This window comes from Pinus tabuliformis, chromosome 3_1 (assembly GCF_031772625.1).
Source record: "Pinus tabuliformis cultivar Carrire ecotype Pingquan chromosome 3_1, CPIR1, whole genome shotgun sequence".
NCBI classification, from domain to species: Eukaryota; Viridiplantae; Streptophyta; class Pinopsida; order Pinales; family Pinaceae; genus Pinus; species Pinus tabuliformis.
Window position 1 is genome coordinate 734,218,704 of NC_142301.1, and position 17,673 is coordinate 734,236,376.

A 17,673-nucleotide genomic window follows, 5' to 3' on the forward strand; every position below is an offset into this window, starting at 1 on the left:
TGCTCCAGCAATACTTGGAACAAAAAACTCCCAACTGACCACTCCGTTGGGCTAGAAACATACTTTAATGTTGAAGCTCTACCTGTTGCTAACAAGTGCTCCCTCTCTGACCTCTGCACTACTGCAACATCTCCATGCATCTCGCACCATTGCACACCTCTCTGTGCTACCCTACATTGGTGCAACACACTTGTGCCTCTCACATTGCAACAACCCGCTAGCTCTGCATTGTCCTGGGATTCCCTGCATTGTAGCTCTCTCTACCGCTCCATCCGCATCTGTCTCTACCCAATCAGTCAGTTTTACTACTCCTCATCGGTGCTTCCGTAGTAAAGTCAAATCAAAGAGGTTGGGTACCTTAAGGATCCTGCCCCTCCTCCTTGAGACGTTCACTCTATATCACCCCACCTCCTACCTGGAGGTATAGCTGCATGTGATCCCTCTACCCACCTGACTCGAATTTCCCCCTACTAGAGGTCTCTGCATGAGTAGATGTCTCTACTCGATCTCCACTCAGATTCCTTTGTTGTGGCTGCTCCACAACCTCCTGAAGCTACTGCACCAATTGTGGCTCCTCCATAATCGTCTGAGACTTCTTCTGGTGCTGCATGTTGAGAGGTAACATACCCTCCCTCTCAACCACCAAGTCTCCATCAGTTGCCTTACTGCTCAAGGCTTTGCATGCATCTTGAGCCTCAAGAGCATACAGGTCTTTACCCGTGAACCAATCTACTTCACCTGTCTAGTGATGATGTGTCTAAGGAAAAACTTTCCCTTACTAAAGACTACATCATAGCCTCTGTCTTCCAGCATCGCGATTGACACCAAGTTTCTATTCAGTCCTGGTACATACTTGACATCGGTCAAGGTAAGGCGAGCTCCATGCTCCCTCTGAAAAATAACTGTGCCTACACTTGAGATACTATACTTCTCATCATTACCCATCACTATGAGTATCTGGAGATCTTTCTCCTCCAAAGCACTGAACAAACGCTTGTCACCAGTCATGTGGAAAGAAGCTCCACTGTCAAGAAACCAACCACTTCCCACCATGGTTGAAACCATGCATGCGATGAGTGTGAAATCCAACTCAAACTGTGAAGCAAGTGCCTCACCTTCAGGATCCTTCCCTGGATCCCTTCTTGGATTTTCTTTGTGGACAATTTGCAGCACAATGGCCCACCTCATGACAACGAAAGCATCGCACTTTCGATTTGTCGACCTTCTTCCCACCATTGGAAGAACTGGATTCGGAAAGAAAAACCTTCTCCTTCCCATTCTTTCCCTTGTTCGCTAAGGCACAATTCTCCTCATCCTCCATGGATGAAGAACCATCTCTAGTTCTCCGTCTGATCTCCTCATGCATCAAATCCGACCATATTCATTCCCAATATAGCAATTTCTCCCTTCAATTAACCGAATCCTGGTAGCTATGCCAGCTCTTAGGAAGTCCTAGGAGTGCAAGACTCACCATGTCATCATCATCTGTCATGAACCCTACACTTGCAAGCTCATCCCTGCATGTGATGAGCTTGGTCAGATACATAGAGATCATCTCATCCTTTTCACACTTGATCTTTCGAAGTTTGTCCTTCAGTGCCAGCTTCCTCTGATCACTGCTATTCTGATATAAATCTTTCAATGTTTTCCACATTGAAAACAGGGTCTCCTTCCCATGGAGGCTCGAGACAATGTGATCTTTCACTCCCTCCAAGAGAATTCTCCTAGCTCTAGCCACACACTTCTTCCATTCCGCCAGTTGAGTAGCATCAGTAGGCTTAGGGACTTCTTGTTTATCTTCCAATAGTACCTCCATGCGATCCTTCCAAGCTATATAGTTTGAGCTGTCATCAAGGGCATACTCAATCCTCAAACCATAGAATGCCATCGATGAAATAGATGTGATAAGAACTTGAGATCTATATCCCGAATAATAAACTTCGAATTCCTTCTTGTATATTGTTCTTCCTTGACCACCTGTGCTTTGATACCATGTAGAATTTTGTAGAATTTTTCTACAAATTAGCTAGCTTTGATACCATGTAGAACTTTTTCTACAAAGAAGCTAGCTCCGATACCATGTAGAAATTTCCCACCTGTAGATCACCTAGTAATGCATTGTACTAAAGTAATACACTTGATCTACTTCTACAAACAATTTAGCGGAAGCTAATCAACCATGAGAAACATCAATCATGAACACATATAACTGATAAGAAGGAATCAATCACATAACACAGAATATATCACTGGGGAAATCACCAACATAAAACCCCAACACTATATTATCAATCAAGTGGAGGTCCTCAACAACATACAAAAAGAATTAGCTCAATAGCTATCCTACTCTCTCTGTAATCAGAAGATGAAAATCATGGACTACCTAGGCCTCAATATATAGGTTGTAAATTGGCCTAATCATACCTGCTATCACCTCAGGTCCAACTATGTAGTCATAGAAGGAAACAGATTCCTTCCTCATGCAAGGAATACTTACTAGAAATATCCTAGCATCTGATAGTACATTGTCCCTCATCTGATCTCAACTGGGTCTTTGTCTGAACTACCATGCATCAGTTATTCATGAGAGAATACTCAGTTATATGAAAATAATAGTTGTCAGATGCATGCAAGCATCAACAAACTATATCTCATTAATTTAACAACTTGTTAAATTAATCTAACTGAACTTGACTAAGTTAAACTAAGTCAACTAATCCTCTCAATATAGATCTAAACCTTATCTCCTTTAATCAAGGGATAAATTCCTAAATCAAGAGAGAATATAATTGCATGATCTCACAAAGACTTCAAGTTTAATTTTCCATAACTAATTAACTCATGGAGATTAATTAATTAATATTTTAAACTGATGGTAAGACCAAATTCGTTTTTACTTCCTATAATTAGACCAGGGACTGCTAAAAATAGGAAGGGACCCAGAAATTCTATTTTTATAAGTTTCTATTTTTAGCAGTTTCACCTCTCACCCAAGATAGCCAAAATTCTCATTGGCCAAACTGCTATTTTTAGACATGCTATTTTTAGCACTTTCTAAATTTAGCATTTCTTGTTGCACATTTTTCAACAGGAGAAGAGCACTATTGCTGTCATTTCATATTCTTCTTATTATTATAAAGAAAGTCTTTTTATGTGGGGGGCTAAAAAATCGTCTTATAATATTAGAGAAGAAATGCAAAGTAGAGGTGTAGCAACTTCACTATAACATACCCCTATCCACCCCATATCCTATACTAAGGGTACAAGGAGGTGTTAATTTTATTAACCTAAAATCTATAGTCTTGTCATGGAAATGGAATCTAAGAATTTCGTCATTTTCCAAAATATTCAAAGCTTAAAATAAACATTACCATTGTGTTCAACTCGTCAAGACTATTCCGACAATATTTTTTTTTTCAAAAACTAACTTTCAGATCAAAAGATATGGACATTTGAAGTCGAGCCATTAAACTCTTATCATGTTAGCATAATGCTGCCCCATTTAGTTCCCACATGGGATGCATGTGGACCCGATGTGGTTCCCACATGGAAACCCTCCACCCTTCAAGAGAGGTCTACGTCAATGATCATGTAGTCTATGTCCCATCAGCTCTTGCCTCCCCATAACAATTTACCCTGGGTATTTCTCCCTGTCCCCTTTTTGAAATCACTAGGGTGACATCAAAGCTGAAGCGACATCACTCCATTGTCATGCTAACATCATGTTATCCACGTGGCATGCCTCCTCTAGTATTGCCACATGTCACTAACTTTTTTGGCTACTTGTCCCCACCAAAGGGCCAAATCTGGCTACCATGTGGCATGCCACCATGGCACCTTGTCATCCTAAGTCCATGTCAATTACCATGCGGTCTAGGTCCCACCAGGCTCTTGCCTTCATTCCTGAGACATAAAATCCCCAAGGGCTATTTTTTGGGCACAAGTGATCTTCATTTTAAAATGCTAGGGACCAAGATTTAAAATGGTGGTTACGACCCCTATCCCTTGGGCCCTCTTCGCTAGTGTCAATTCTAACATACTATTGGGGATTCATCTCACGACTCCCACACACACACACATGAAGGTGCCACTTAGGTTGGGACTTCAACATAAAAATATTGGGAATTTAAGGCTAGAGCTGGGGCTTGTTATAAATGAAGGGTTCTATCCAAATTGCACCATTATTTATGGAGGGTCGCCCTCCAGTGCTTGGAATCATGCCTATGTGAAACTCCTTCCTAGCATTGTTATATATATATATATATATATATATATATATATATATATATATATATATATATATATGCACACATATCCTTCGACTTATCGCTAATAGGCTATCCCTTATGAGCTTTTCAAACGCACACACACACACACATATATATACATAAGTGTGACTATGATGGTGAATGTATTTTACACCATTCCTTGGAGAGGGTTCTCAGCACTTGGCACATGTCTATCCCTCCTATTGCATTATTTTTATATGTGAACATAGGAATGTTGTAACACTGGGTTGCTCGACTCCCTACCACAATAACCTATCTCTCATGAGCTAAAAAATGTCAATTCTCAACACCAATAGAGTTTTTGGGCTATCCCTCCTAATATTTTACAATGTATATAAAAGCTTACAAATATATTTATAAAAGTAAAAATGTAATATAAGAAATACATGCTCAAACAAATCCTGTTATTATCATTCCTATTAATGCAAGAGATTAATCAAATCACAGAGGTTCACTCATCCCATATGCTTATTAAATTAGATAAAATTATAGCTTAGAATTAAACACCAAATCAAGAATATTGCATCAAGCATAGAGGAACCCAAGGCACTCCTCAAAACCATGAATAAGGGAACATTCATCGGCATTAATACATGAATTTAATACACAATGAGTATTTACACAATAATCACAATCACATAGGGCTAGAAAAGCACTTATCTTAGAATGAAGGACCTAACATATAAGATTGGAATTCAACTCTCCACCCAACCTTAGATTGGTCTACACTACAATATTTCTTGCAACCAATCATCCCCGAGCTAGATTTTAGATCTTAAGGGAGAGTGCTCCAAGGAACTACTCACATCCTCAATATAACTAGGAGTCCATACATCCTCCTATCTCCACTTAGCCACCAAATACCTTAATACCCTAGTGCCTCCACCCTAAACTTGGAACCTAGAGGACACTGGAACATTACAAACCAAATAACACCTTGAGATAATGCCTTATTTTATTCACCAATGAAGTAGGTTTATTCCAATATATTTTTTCCCACATTGCTTATCTCCTCACTATGCCTTCATTCACACTCCATTGAGTTTGATTTCTCTCCTCTAATGCATATTCCACTCTTTTATTTTCTCCTTTGCAATGTCCCCTCGACCCAATCTCAGATGCTTCCCTTTTTGTTGTGCACACTCCACTTCTTTGATGTCTCTCTGTCATGTTCCCTTCCTCTGCATGCTCTCACGCAATGTCACATTCCAACTCCTCATAAGGATATCACCTTTTCCTATGTGTTATTTCTCATCCTTCTTTTCTAGAGTCCTCGTTCACCATAGAATGATTCACCCCATTTGTGAATGAATGAATTGTCAAAATCCCCCCGTTCTTGCTTGAATTTTCAGTTTTGTCTGTTCGGCCTCCAAATTCCATTATCCCACTCTGTATTCACCACATTATCCTTTTTTTAGAAGTGTCTCTATGGCCCTCCATACTTCAGTTGCAACCATATGTGGTTGCATGGTCGTACATTTTCCCAGTTCGATCTCTCTGCTAGTGTGACTCCTCATTCAATTTTTTGTCCCGTTTACTTGTAGATTTTTCCAAGGAGTATAGCCTCTATACTTTCTTCTTAGACTGAAGTCAATGGCATATTCATCCCATTGAAGGCATAGTAGCTAGCCTCCATGACTGTAATTTAATATTCAATCTTCCTTCGATTCCCAAGCAATCTCCCCCCCCAAGCTCTAAAATCCGTGTCCCAATTCTCAACAATTATAATTAAACAAATGGTTACAATTTTTGTAATAGGGGAACTAGCTTGGGGCTATCACATTCAAAAAGTGTACTAGTAGAAGCTCACCTCTGTAGGAGAAGAATTTGGCTAGCATGTAGTGGTGATGATAGAGTTACATGGGAAAATGTTGTAGGAGGTAGAGGAACACCACTAGCTAGATATATCTTCATTTGAGGAGAAACCAGAGTCTCAAGCATTTGAATGAAGGGTGTTGATACCTACACCCTTGTGATTAAAAAAAAAACCAAGGTATTGCAAATCATTTCCACTCCTATGCCAATATCATGATTAACATAAGTAGGTGGGGTCCTCTAGAAATAAAATCAAGTGTTCATTTGTATTATGATACGATGGTTCTTTACATGACACTAATATACCTTTGTTCATGGTGGATTTTTTGATATATTCTTTTATAATATGGTGTTGAATGGACGTATAAAGGTGAACATTTGTATGGGATGCATGTTGTTCTACAATTTTATATAGGTACATTTTGTCATGCATTGATTACATATTGTGTTTACAGGCGCATATATATATATATATATATATATATATATATATATATATATATATATATATATATATATATATATATATATATATATATCTATATATATATATATATATATATATATATATATATATCAACCATCATTCAATGTTATCACTTAACAACATACAAAATAAGAATTGAACAAATTTATAACAATTTTGGAGTCCCCAAAAATTTTTAGTCAACTGTAGTGTTTGTCAAGTGCAAATATAAGGAGAAGTCTGAGACTGTTGTGTTCGACATAATTATTGGTTCCCCTTCCAAGGCCAATCTTGAGCTTGTAATAGTGACCCTCTAATAAGTACAAAATAACACCACCACCCCATCCAGTATTTTTAGTAGACCCATCGAAAAAATCCTAGGAAAATGTTTTATCTATGACTTCAGGTGAAATATGTCAGGTGTGAATTGTCTAATCATCTTCATGGATCAGGCTATATAGTGAAACAATATGTGCGCATGTGAAGTGCCAATTAGTGGACACATCTCGAAAAAATTTCTTATTTATTCCTATCCATATGCCCTAGCAAACTAACAGTGGGATGTTGCAAAGTTTGTGTGAGTGGGTTTTTTTCCACCAGTGGTTCCACGCTGTCTGTATAGTCTCTCCTTGCCAACTTATATTAACCGCTAGAGACTGATATATTAGGTTCCAAACCTACTGTGTAATTGGGAATTGTAGAAATAGATGCACAATAGTTTCAATGTCGATCTTGCATAAACAACAAAGTGAAGGCCTGAACAGAGACCTCCGGTGAAGGTTGTCATCAGTGGGTACTTTATTGTTTAAAAGGCACCACATAAATAGTTTTGATTTTGGTGGAGATTTTAGTTCCAGATAAGGCTCCACCACCAATCTTTAATTTCAGGTTCCTGATTCTGTTGTGGCCACAACCACCACCCTATTAAAATTTGACCTAGTAGCAATTTTGAATGGGTCCCCTAGAAGTTAATATTGCACTCCTCTGAATGATCTGTTTCATCCCAAGGATTTTAACTCCTTGGCAAGCTAAATATTAAAATTCTAAATGAACAAGGCCCCCTTAATAAATCTCTGCTGCATAGTTCATTCGTAACCCAGCCTAGCCCTTTATTCAGTCCCTTCATCGGGGGTTTCAATCCTCATAAGTATTCATGGTACATTTATGCCCGCACATATAATCGCCCCTACCTTTACTAAGGTCGTTCGTGCATTTAACACGCAAAACCTTCTATCGCATCTACATCTCCCGTTTTTAACTCTTCACAAGGGAAATGCTTCACAAAACACATTTGACTTACCCGTTTATCACTTATCGCACATCGCCTTGATCAAGGGAAAAGGTTTGTTTATCGTGAATAATTGCGATGCGATTAATTCCTCAATCGCATCGCATATTGCAATTGGCAAGACCCAAGGGTTATTCATAACACAACCGTAATGAACCAGACCCGCCCCGTTATTAAATACAACCTATATATATATCGGGTTCGACCGAATTGCAAATCGCTATCGGCGAGGTCCTAGGCCTGTGCACATTACGATATTCGATTTGGTGGACCCGCCGATCTTATTAAACAAAATATTTATGTTATCAGGTCCGCATCCCCATTGCTAAATCACTATCAGCAAGGTCGAGCGCTTATGCATAAGGTCTAATTCTATGAAGCGGACCTGCCGATAACTATGCGTCTGGGCTTATAAATTTTGAAATATGGCCTTATGGTCAAATGCGGTCTTTTCTGTGTATTCATGTGTTTTCTATGAAATGTCATGATCGGGGTTCTTGAAGGAAATCCGGTAGGGGTGACATGGCACATGATTGCCCGTGGAGATGTGCGATTTCGACTCGGTCACAACACGACGTTGGCTAAGCCAGGGGTTGATTTTTTCACACTCACTGCTTTTGATTACATTGCGCCTTATCATTTAAAGTTTCAATTATGACGAGAGCTGTTCTTGGGAATTTTATCATATTTTCATAATCACTGCTAATATGAATTATCTCTTCAGGCAAATTCAAGTGGATATGGTAGCAGATAAAGGCGATGTATGTCTAGATGACACCTCTACAGCCCCGGTGTCGATACTGCAAAAGTGTAGTCTACATAAAGGGAGATGAACCACCACAATGCATAATGGAGGCACGCTCTGTGTCGAAAGGGAAGCACAACACTGATCCACCAATATTTTACTCCCTCCAGATGAACCTCAAGGCATGCCAAATGTGGGATGATGAGTGCAACATCTTTAGTTTCTTTCAAGAAATCACAGGGAATAATAGCCATCCCACACAAGTGCAACGAAATGATACGCAGTCATTCTCTGTCCCTCCCCTGGGAAGTAGAACGCTCCAGCAAAGATGACTTCGACATGTCAATAACTTCATGGACTGTTCTCCTCTGTATGTTTGGATCTGTGTAATGTAAAGAAAGGAGGTGAAAAGTTAGTAAGGGGAGGGTCATTTTGAGTTGTATAAGTATTACCTCCGGATAGGAGAGTGGGGATTTTTCATTTGGCAGAACAACTTTTGTTTATTGTGAGTAAGGAAGATTGTTTGGGTCAGAGAAGGAGCCTTTTCTCATATTGATTTTCCTCTTCTTTATATGTTAATAATCAGGATCTTGTTAAGAGCATAAATATGAATGTGATTTTTGTTTATGCCCATTGATGACTTACAATTTATGATTAGCTTTGGTTGTTTGAATGTGATTCTTCATCATAGTTAATTCATGAGCAATCCCTGATTTGAAACTATGTTAAACATCAGTTGCGAGCTTTAATTTCATAAAAGGAATGCATATTCTTGTATGAGTGATTGGATTGCAATTTCAAATTGATGCAGCCTTGTTCTTATGCGAACCAGTAATTGATTCATTTAGACTTGGGATTCATATATGATGTTTAACCTGTCTTTGTCATGCTCCTGCAAGATAGATTAGCATAGTTAGGACATAGACTAGAGTAGTTAGAAGAAGTGTAGATAGGATTTAATACATAGTGGTTAGCTGTTTTAATTTTGTTGATTTAATTAAAGCCTTCTTCTTAGAAGCCATGTTTCAACTCATTTAATAGTTTACGGGGTCCCTTAAAACCCATTGGAACTAGCCATTCCAAACGAAAGTAGGTCTAATTGGGGCTTGCGATCGGGTTAGTTCCCCTTGTTGGTATAGCGAAAATTCGCCATGTCAACAAATTGGCGCTAGAAGGAGGGCCTGAACCGCTATCCACAGCTTTTCAAGATTCATCTATAAATTCCACCCATGGATTCAAAAAGATTAATGTATGGATTGTAGAGGTCGAAAAGACCATTCCACCCATTTGAAAGAGCCTCATTTCGAGGAAACAAAGACCTTTCTAAGTCCTGTTTCTAGGTCACCCAAGGAAAAGACACTGTGGGAGTATCTTGTCACTTAGGAACAACCAGTGATAAGACTTACTCAAGATTATGTTCGTTCCCTATCTTTCAGTCTTTACCTCCGACAGCAAAAAGAAAGGCAAGGGTCTATCACATAAACGAAGAGACATCTGCAGCCCCTTCCCTTGAAGATATTGTGCTTGATTCTTTGTAAAGTATTGAATCTTCTTGGGAAGAAATTCCTAAGGATTCCCCTTCTGAAGGAAATACTTGGCCTGATTTGGAAAATCCTAATGAAGAAACTCTCAACTAGAACCTCCCTATCCATAATATGGTTAACGTTCCGCCTCCTGGTGGGAATTAACTTCTACTTCCTCCTCTGGGTGGGAATCAACCTCCACCACCTCCTCCAAGTGGGAATCAACCTCCACCTCCTCCGTGAGCGCTCCCTCCTTGGCTTACATAGGATGTCGTAGTGGTACCTAGATAATAGCATGCCTTACCCAAAAAAGCAGAAAGAGTACTGCCCAAATTCGACCCTGAGTCAGGAGACACTGCGGATAACCATATTTACTCTTCATTTTTGGTTGTGCGCATGTCAGGGGTAGCCAATGAGGATGTGGTATGTCACTTGTTCCCTTTTACTCTAATCCAAAAAATTCAAGAAGCTAGGAGGTAGTATGTGTGCATTTCCACTACTCGACCATTTGTCTTTTCCAATGCATACACTATCTCCCAAACCAATTTTCCAAGCTAGTACATTTTGAATGATGGATATGGAGTGAGAGACTGCCCTTCAGATGGTAGAGATGTTGGGTATATTCCTTATGGGACTGCAAATCCAATCAAGCATCGAGAGAGAGAAAAGCTATTTGTAGTATACCACTTCCTTCCATAGGTTGTTAGTAGTGAGTAACTGCCATCCCATTTTGGCTACAAGAGCATTTCAAAAAAAATTGAGATCCTTCATTCCCTATCCCCCCCATTTCTTGGGCCTTGCAATCCGATCCCATCTTACCCAAGCAAAGGTTTTCCCTCATTGCTTTGTTGAGTCTTGAAAATGTCATTCATTTGCATTACACTTTCGCTATTATGTCCATTATATCACCTCCATTTCACCTCCATTTCACTACTATGTCACCACATTCATCCCACTTTCATTATCATTGGGCTACTTTTATGTTTTTCCAATATTTATTATTTCTAAGCCTTTTAAGTGAATTTGTGGTTAAACATTAGAAAATAATGTGCATATGCTTATACCTAACAAATGGGTTGAGTTTGTTGACATGTGTAGGTTGAAAGGAGACTTCTAGAAGACCCTTATGTGGCACTCTAAGGCCAAATTCGAATTTGGTTGGAAAGAATCATGGGATCATGAGGATATGTGTCACATCTCCTAATTGTATTGTAACTCTAAAAGACATGTGTCTTATCAGTTCCTATTTTGATTAGGACTCTAGAGGTAGAGGGAGAGATTCATGGATTATCATTAATGAGATGGCTCTCATCTTTTTGTATAAATAGGAGATCTCTCTCCTTCATTAGTTAGTCTTTTTAGTCTCTTTTAGTCTCTTTAGTCTCTTTTTAGTCTCTCTTTGGAGAGCTTTGTTGTACTTTGCACTTTTGAAGAAATTGAATAAAGCTTTGATGTTCTCAACATGGAAGGAGATGTGAAGTAGATGTCATGGAGCATATTAGGATGTAAGTAGATTAGATTTCATTTTGTAAATATTGCTTTGTAGAATGTAAGGTAGATTAGATTTTCATTCATGCAATTTTAAGTATGCTTTGATTTCATAGGTAGAAGGGAGCCCCTGCCTTGTACAGTTTGAATTATTGCATTTTATTTTCTCCCGGGATTTGTTTTTATGTTTATGTATTTGCTTTACAAACTAATGGTATTTGAAGTTGACAGGTTCAAGCTGTTGCCTTTGTTTTTATAGCTGAATTTTAGTCTTATTTCTCAAAGTTCTGCTAACACATGAATGATCTTTTATCATAAATTGTTATCTTTTAAGGATCAGAATACCACTAACTTGCAGTTGGCTTTGAGTGCTTTTTAGACTAATCTTTCACTACTTTCTAATCATACTTTGCATAGTACATATGGCTGAAGTAGAGAGTTAGAAAGAGCAAAACGTTATCACTAGTCTTTAAAGTAGATTTTTCTCATTTTTAATCACTTTTCTAATTCAACTTGAGCTACTTCCTAATCATACTTTGCATAGTACATATGGCAGAAGTAGAGAATTAGGGAGAGATAATCATTATCTTTGGTTTTAAAAGTGACTTTCTTTTCTTTTATTTGCAGCAGCATGAATGGTGTCTAGTGCCATTGGAAGTGGTCATTTACTTTCAAGTCATTTCAAGTTCTTTGCTTTCAGTTTCATTTCAAGTTATTTCTTTCAAGCTCTTTCTTTGCAAGTTTAAAGTTTGATTACTTTCTAGACTTATTTCTAACTACTTCCTAATCGTGCTTTACACAGCACATGTGTTTGAAGCAGAGTTTTAGGAAGAGTTGAACATTATAACTGGTCTTTAAAGTGGTTTTTCTTACTTGTCACCTTAGAGCTTGACTACTTTTTGGACTTATTTCTGACTACTTCTTAATCGTGCTTTACACAGCACATGTGTTTGAAGCAGAGTTTTAGGAAGAGTTGAACATAAACTATAAAACAACGAAGTAAGAGAAAGGTTAACTAAGCACATATAGTGCACCACACTTCATCAGTTTACGATACCCGGATTGATAATTTATGTAGAGCAATTTAAGACGTTAAATTGACTAAACATTTTGGCGCCGTTGCCGGGGAAGTGTAATTAGGAGACCTTATTTCTTACATCTGGAAAAAAATTAATAATCCTTGAGTATGCTCTCCTCTTGCACTTTGTGTGATCTGGAGGATCAGAAAAAGAATTGTTACAAAAAAAAAAAGAAAAAAAAAAAAAAAAATAGGAGACAAAATAAACTTCATCACTTCAATTGATTCAATAAAAAAAAAATGAAAAAATAAAACTCAAGTGCTTTGATAGGTTCAAATTGTCCAAAATTGTCTGGTTATGCTTTGTAGTGGTCTTCAAAACACTGTATCTTGTTCAAATAAGGTTTTGCAACTTAGTTGCAGAAACTGCCCTGATCCCGCAGCTATCTGACAATCCCGCAGCTGTTTCAAGGTTTAACAAGTTACAGGCATCTAATAAAAAAACCGACCACATGGGCATCTCCAGAATTGTCCCGACATGGATCCTATCCTAGTCACCCAGCTCAGATCGATGAAAAACCAGCCTAGGACCTTAGTCAAAGTCTTGTTTTTAACATGTTTTTCTTGAAGTATTTGCTGCCTGAAATTGAAAATCATTAATCCTTTTTATAAAAATTTTACAATTTCAGAGAAGAAAAAAGAGAGAAAAACAATCTATGGCTATCTCCATTCTTAGTTTTCACTGTGGCTTCAATAAAAAAAAATATGCCTCCCTGTTCAAGCTTTGACCTGTTGATTCCTGTAGGAGGCATTCATCATTTAGTGGCAGATTTCTGAGTTGATTTCACCTTTGGATAGCTACCTTATCAATTAGAAGCAGAGAATTGAACTTACTAATGATGGAAGCACCATTTGCATAAAGGAAGTGAAGGACCTTACTGTTGCCAGGGAAAATCCAGATGTTTCCAGCAATGACTTGTTGAATAAGATTCAGAAAATTGGAAGGTCTCTTGCTCAGAAAGACATGGCTGATCCCCCTAAGTGTTTAGAGCACCCATCTAGTGAGGATTCAGAGGATTTAAACTCTTCTCTAGATGGCACTGGCAAGGGTCCTGTTTGTCCACGCACGCCCTCTGAACAAAAAAAAAAATTGCTGGAAAGAGGAAAGGTCTACCCTCCAATCAAGAGGTGGAACACTGTACAGAAAATAGCTCTGATCCAGTTCGGAAATTGGGTGAAGTGGTCAAAGAGATGGTTTCTGATGCACCAACAGAAATGGTTTGTGTTTCAGGAAAGAGCACAGAAGATGGACTAAATGCATCCAAGATGAGTAAAGATGATGATGAGGAACAAGTTCAAACACATGTGAAAACCTGTACTTTTGAAGATGGTAAGTTGGCTGGTGATATTGGAATGGACAGAGATATTAAAGATAATAGTGCAGATGATCAATTGATAGTTGTGGAGAATTGTGCAGGTGCTAAGACCCCTGATAAAACATTGGAGGTTGCATCCACAATGTGGAAAGAAGTTGAGCAAGAAGTGGTTGGAGATGGAAAATCAGTTCTCAGCACGACTTCATTTAATGATGCTCTCCGTAAAAGTGCAGCATATAACCTCAGAAACGACCAAGAAAGAGATAGTGACCTGCCAGATGAAAAACACCTGCAAAACAATAGATCAGATGAGAAAAACGAATGCAAAAAGTGCAGAACAGAAAAAATTAACTCAGAGAAAAACGCAAACAGCAGAAAAACGTCAAACTTTACATGCTCGATTTTCCCAAATGGTAGCGAATTTCAAAAAAATAAAACATGGGTTTTGTTGCCAGGTGGGTTAATTAGATAACCCAGAAACCGTTTGGGAAAATTCGTGGTGGTCTGGGAGAAATGTTCGGTTCTTTGGAGTCCCTTTTTGGCTGCCGCGCGTAAAAAAATCAGTGTTTTTTTTAACAATTGTGACTACATTTCGTTTTCCCTGAGAAATCTGCTCAGATCCGGTTTTCTTGGCAGCCAAGTCATACACGGTGCGCTTTGATTGTTTGAAATAGTACGTCTTCTGCCCTTGCAAATCATTAATACATGTGTTGAACAGTCCGAATCGAAGACGGCTCTGTTTGATTTGGTTGGATACGGCTCTTTCACCTTCACCACATTTCCGTTCTCCACCACGTCACTTGTACCACGTCACCTGTACCACGTCTCTTGCCCTCCAATTCAACTCATAGTATCATTTTGTCAAAGTGCGTACTTATGGCTGAAGGAAGATATAGAGAATGTAGTAGTTGTTCTTCCAAGCCAAATTCACTATGTAAAATATTTTGAACGAGTTCTCACATATTCCAATGATGAAGTTCAACCTGGTAGGAGATGTATACTTCGGGGATTCCGTCTTCATAAATGCCTTACTGGGTTCGACCATCTATTACAGTATCTGATCATAATGGAGTTCTCTTTTCAACAAAGAAGCATCCGAGGATAAAGGATATGATAGTTGCTTGCTTCCCCTTTGATGACCATAATGTTTTAAACCCTGCAGCTCTGTTTCAAACTCCACAGTTCCATTTTTCAGCCGAAGTTTGAGATGGAGAAATTGCTTAGTTTGTTCGCACACAGCCACTCCATTTCACAATATTTTTTACACTCTGCAATCCCGCAGCCATTTAGCGATCCCGCAGCCATTTAGTGATCTCGCAGCTGTTTTGTTAAACTCTAGGTTGTAGGTGTCATCAGGCAAAACAGGTCACATGGGTAGCTAGGGAAATGTCAGTACATGGATGGTGTCATATTCATTCGGTCAAATTTGATGAAAAAGACCCCGGTCAAAGGGAAGTCAAATTGGGTGTTATCATAAAGTCCCCACACTGAGTCGCCACATTAAGTCGCTGCATGTCAAGAAAAAAATAATAATTTTGAATCAATGAAATGAACAAGTTATTTTCTCACTTTTCTGAAGGTATTGATTAATTTTGGACTGATAATGAAAATTGAATGGCTAACTTTTTATTCAAGATTTTTAGCTACATAGCTGTTCCTCAATTCCGCAGCCAGAAAAACCTCATTGTTCAAATCAGCCTATCTTTCTCATACAGAATCAGATTTTGATGATTTAGGTACCATTGGAAAGATCTCAACAAGATCTATACAATGAGAAATATATCATTAGAGTTTGAAATGGCAAATAATGAAATAAATTGCTGAAAAGAAGCAACATCAACTTGAGGCACTAATTCCAAAGCAGGTATAAATTCTTTTGATTTTTCCTTTGAGAACTTGTTTCATTAATACAAATTCTTAGTTTTGTGTGTAAATATCATAACTAGAGAGATTGATCACCTCTCTCCTTTGATAATCTTACATTCCATTGCAGAAGAAGTATTAGTTTTTTTTGCAGGTTCCAGGAGGAAGGACAAATGACTACAAGGGAATGATGTCTCTCTAAGAGACCAATTTGTTTCATAAGAGGATGATTAAGCAACAAAGAGGAAATATGTTGATGCAAAATCAGATCCAAACACTTGAAAAACTTTCAGATACTATTGTCTCCATCACATCCATCCATCACATCCATACTTCATAATAAACCATTCACCTCATTCCACTCCATATTTTCCATTTTCATTCACATACACTTTCCATCACTTTTTGTCCATTCATAACCCACAAATAAAAGCAAGAGGCTCATTCACATGCTTATTAACATTGCCATTTCTGTTCTCCATTACCATTTTCCATTTTCATTTTTCATTCCTTGTCATTTTCATTCTGCAAATAAGCCCTGCTTCAATGCAAATTATTGAGTCCATAGTCCTTTGAGTCTAAGTTCTTTGTAAAAACACCTTGAGACTTGCATGCCTTAATGGCAAGTCCTCATGCTGACAAACAATGGGAATACATTAATGTCCCTTGTTCGTTAGATCTTCTAGGTGACTCGACATCAGCAAATTCATTCGTACCTAGCAAGATGTGTTTGGGCATCTTGACTCTCATTGTCATCAATGGTGAGAGTTCTCGTGTTGACTAGTGGCATCCATTAATGGTCACTAAGCCAACAATTTCCTACTATGTTCGACATCAGAACATCTTTTCACATAGTAGGAATTGTGCCAATGAGTTTTGAAGACATGAAGACTATTATTTTCAGCATTTTGGAGCAGATTCAGCAAGTTTTAGTAGAAGCAATAAAAAACCATCTTATCTCTCTATCCATGACTCCTCTTGTTCAGCCACTTGAAGAAGAATATGATCAGAAGTTTTCAGCCACCACACACATACAACTCATCCATTCCAAAGGGTAAGTGAAGGTAGGACATTTTCTAACTTTTAACCATAGAATTCCATAAAAAGCTAGAATGATACTTGTTGGAAAAACATTTCTCTTCCTCATTTCATAAAATTGCCAATACCATCAGTTGGGGGGGGAATACATTCATATTCATATCTTTCCATGTCCATAACATATTCAAGAGCTCACATACTTCCAACATATATTAATTATTACATTGCTATTATGAGCATACAATGGCTTTTGAAAAAGTGCTTAAAGGATAAATTGGATACAAACAAAATCATGGTTGTCACACAAGAACCAACCATCATGCAATCCAATAAAGATATACTTTGCAACAATAATCAAAATATCATTATGCAAAGTTCAAAGATCAAAATAGAAGGCAACAAAAAAATGGTTGTAACACAAGAACCAACCATGTTGCAATTCAAGTAAAACACTTTGCAGAAATATGAAGTTATCAAATGATATCATGCAAAGTTAAGCCAAAGCTCAAGGATCAAAAGAGTCAATGTAATATATGTTGCATGAGGACATGCAATAGCTTCAGTTGGGGGGTATGTTGAGTCTTGAAAATGTCATTCATTTGCATTACACTTTCGCTATTATGTCCATTATATCACCTCCATTTCACCTCCATTTCACTACTATGTCACCACATTCATACCACTTTCATTATCATTGGGCTACTTTTATGTTTTTCCAATATTTATTATTTCTAAGCCTTTTAAGTGAATTTGTGGTTAAACAT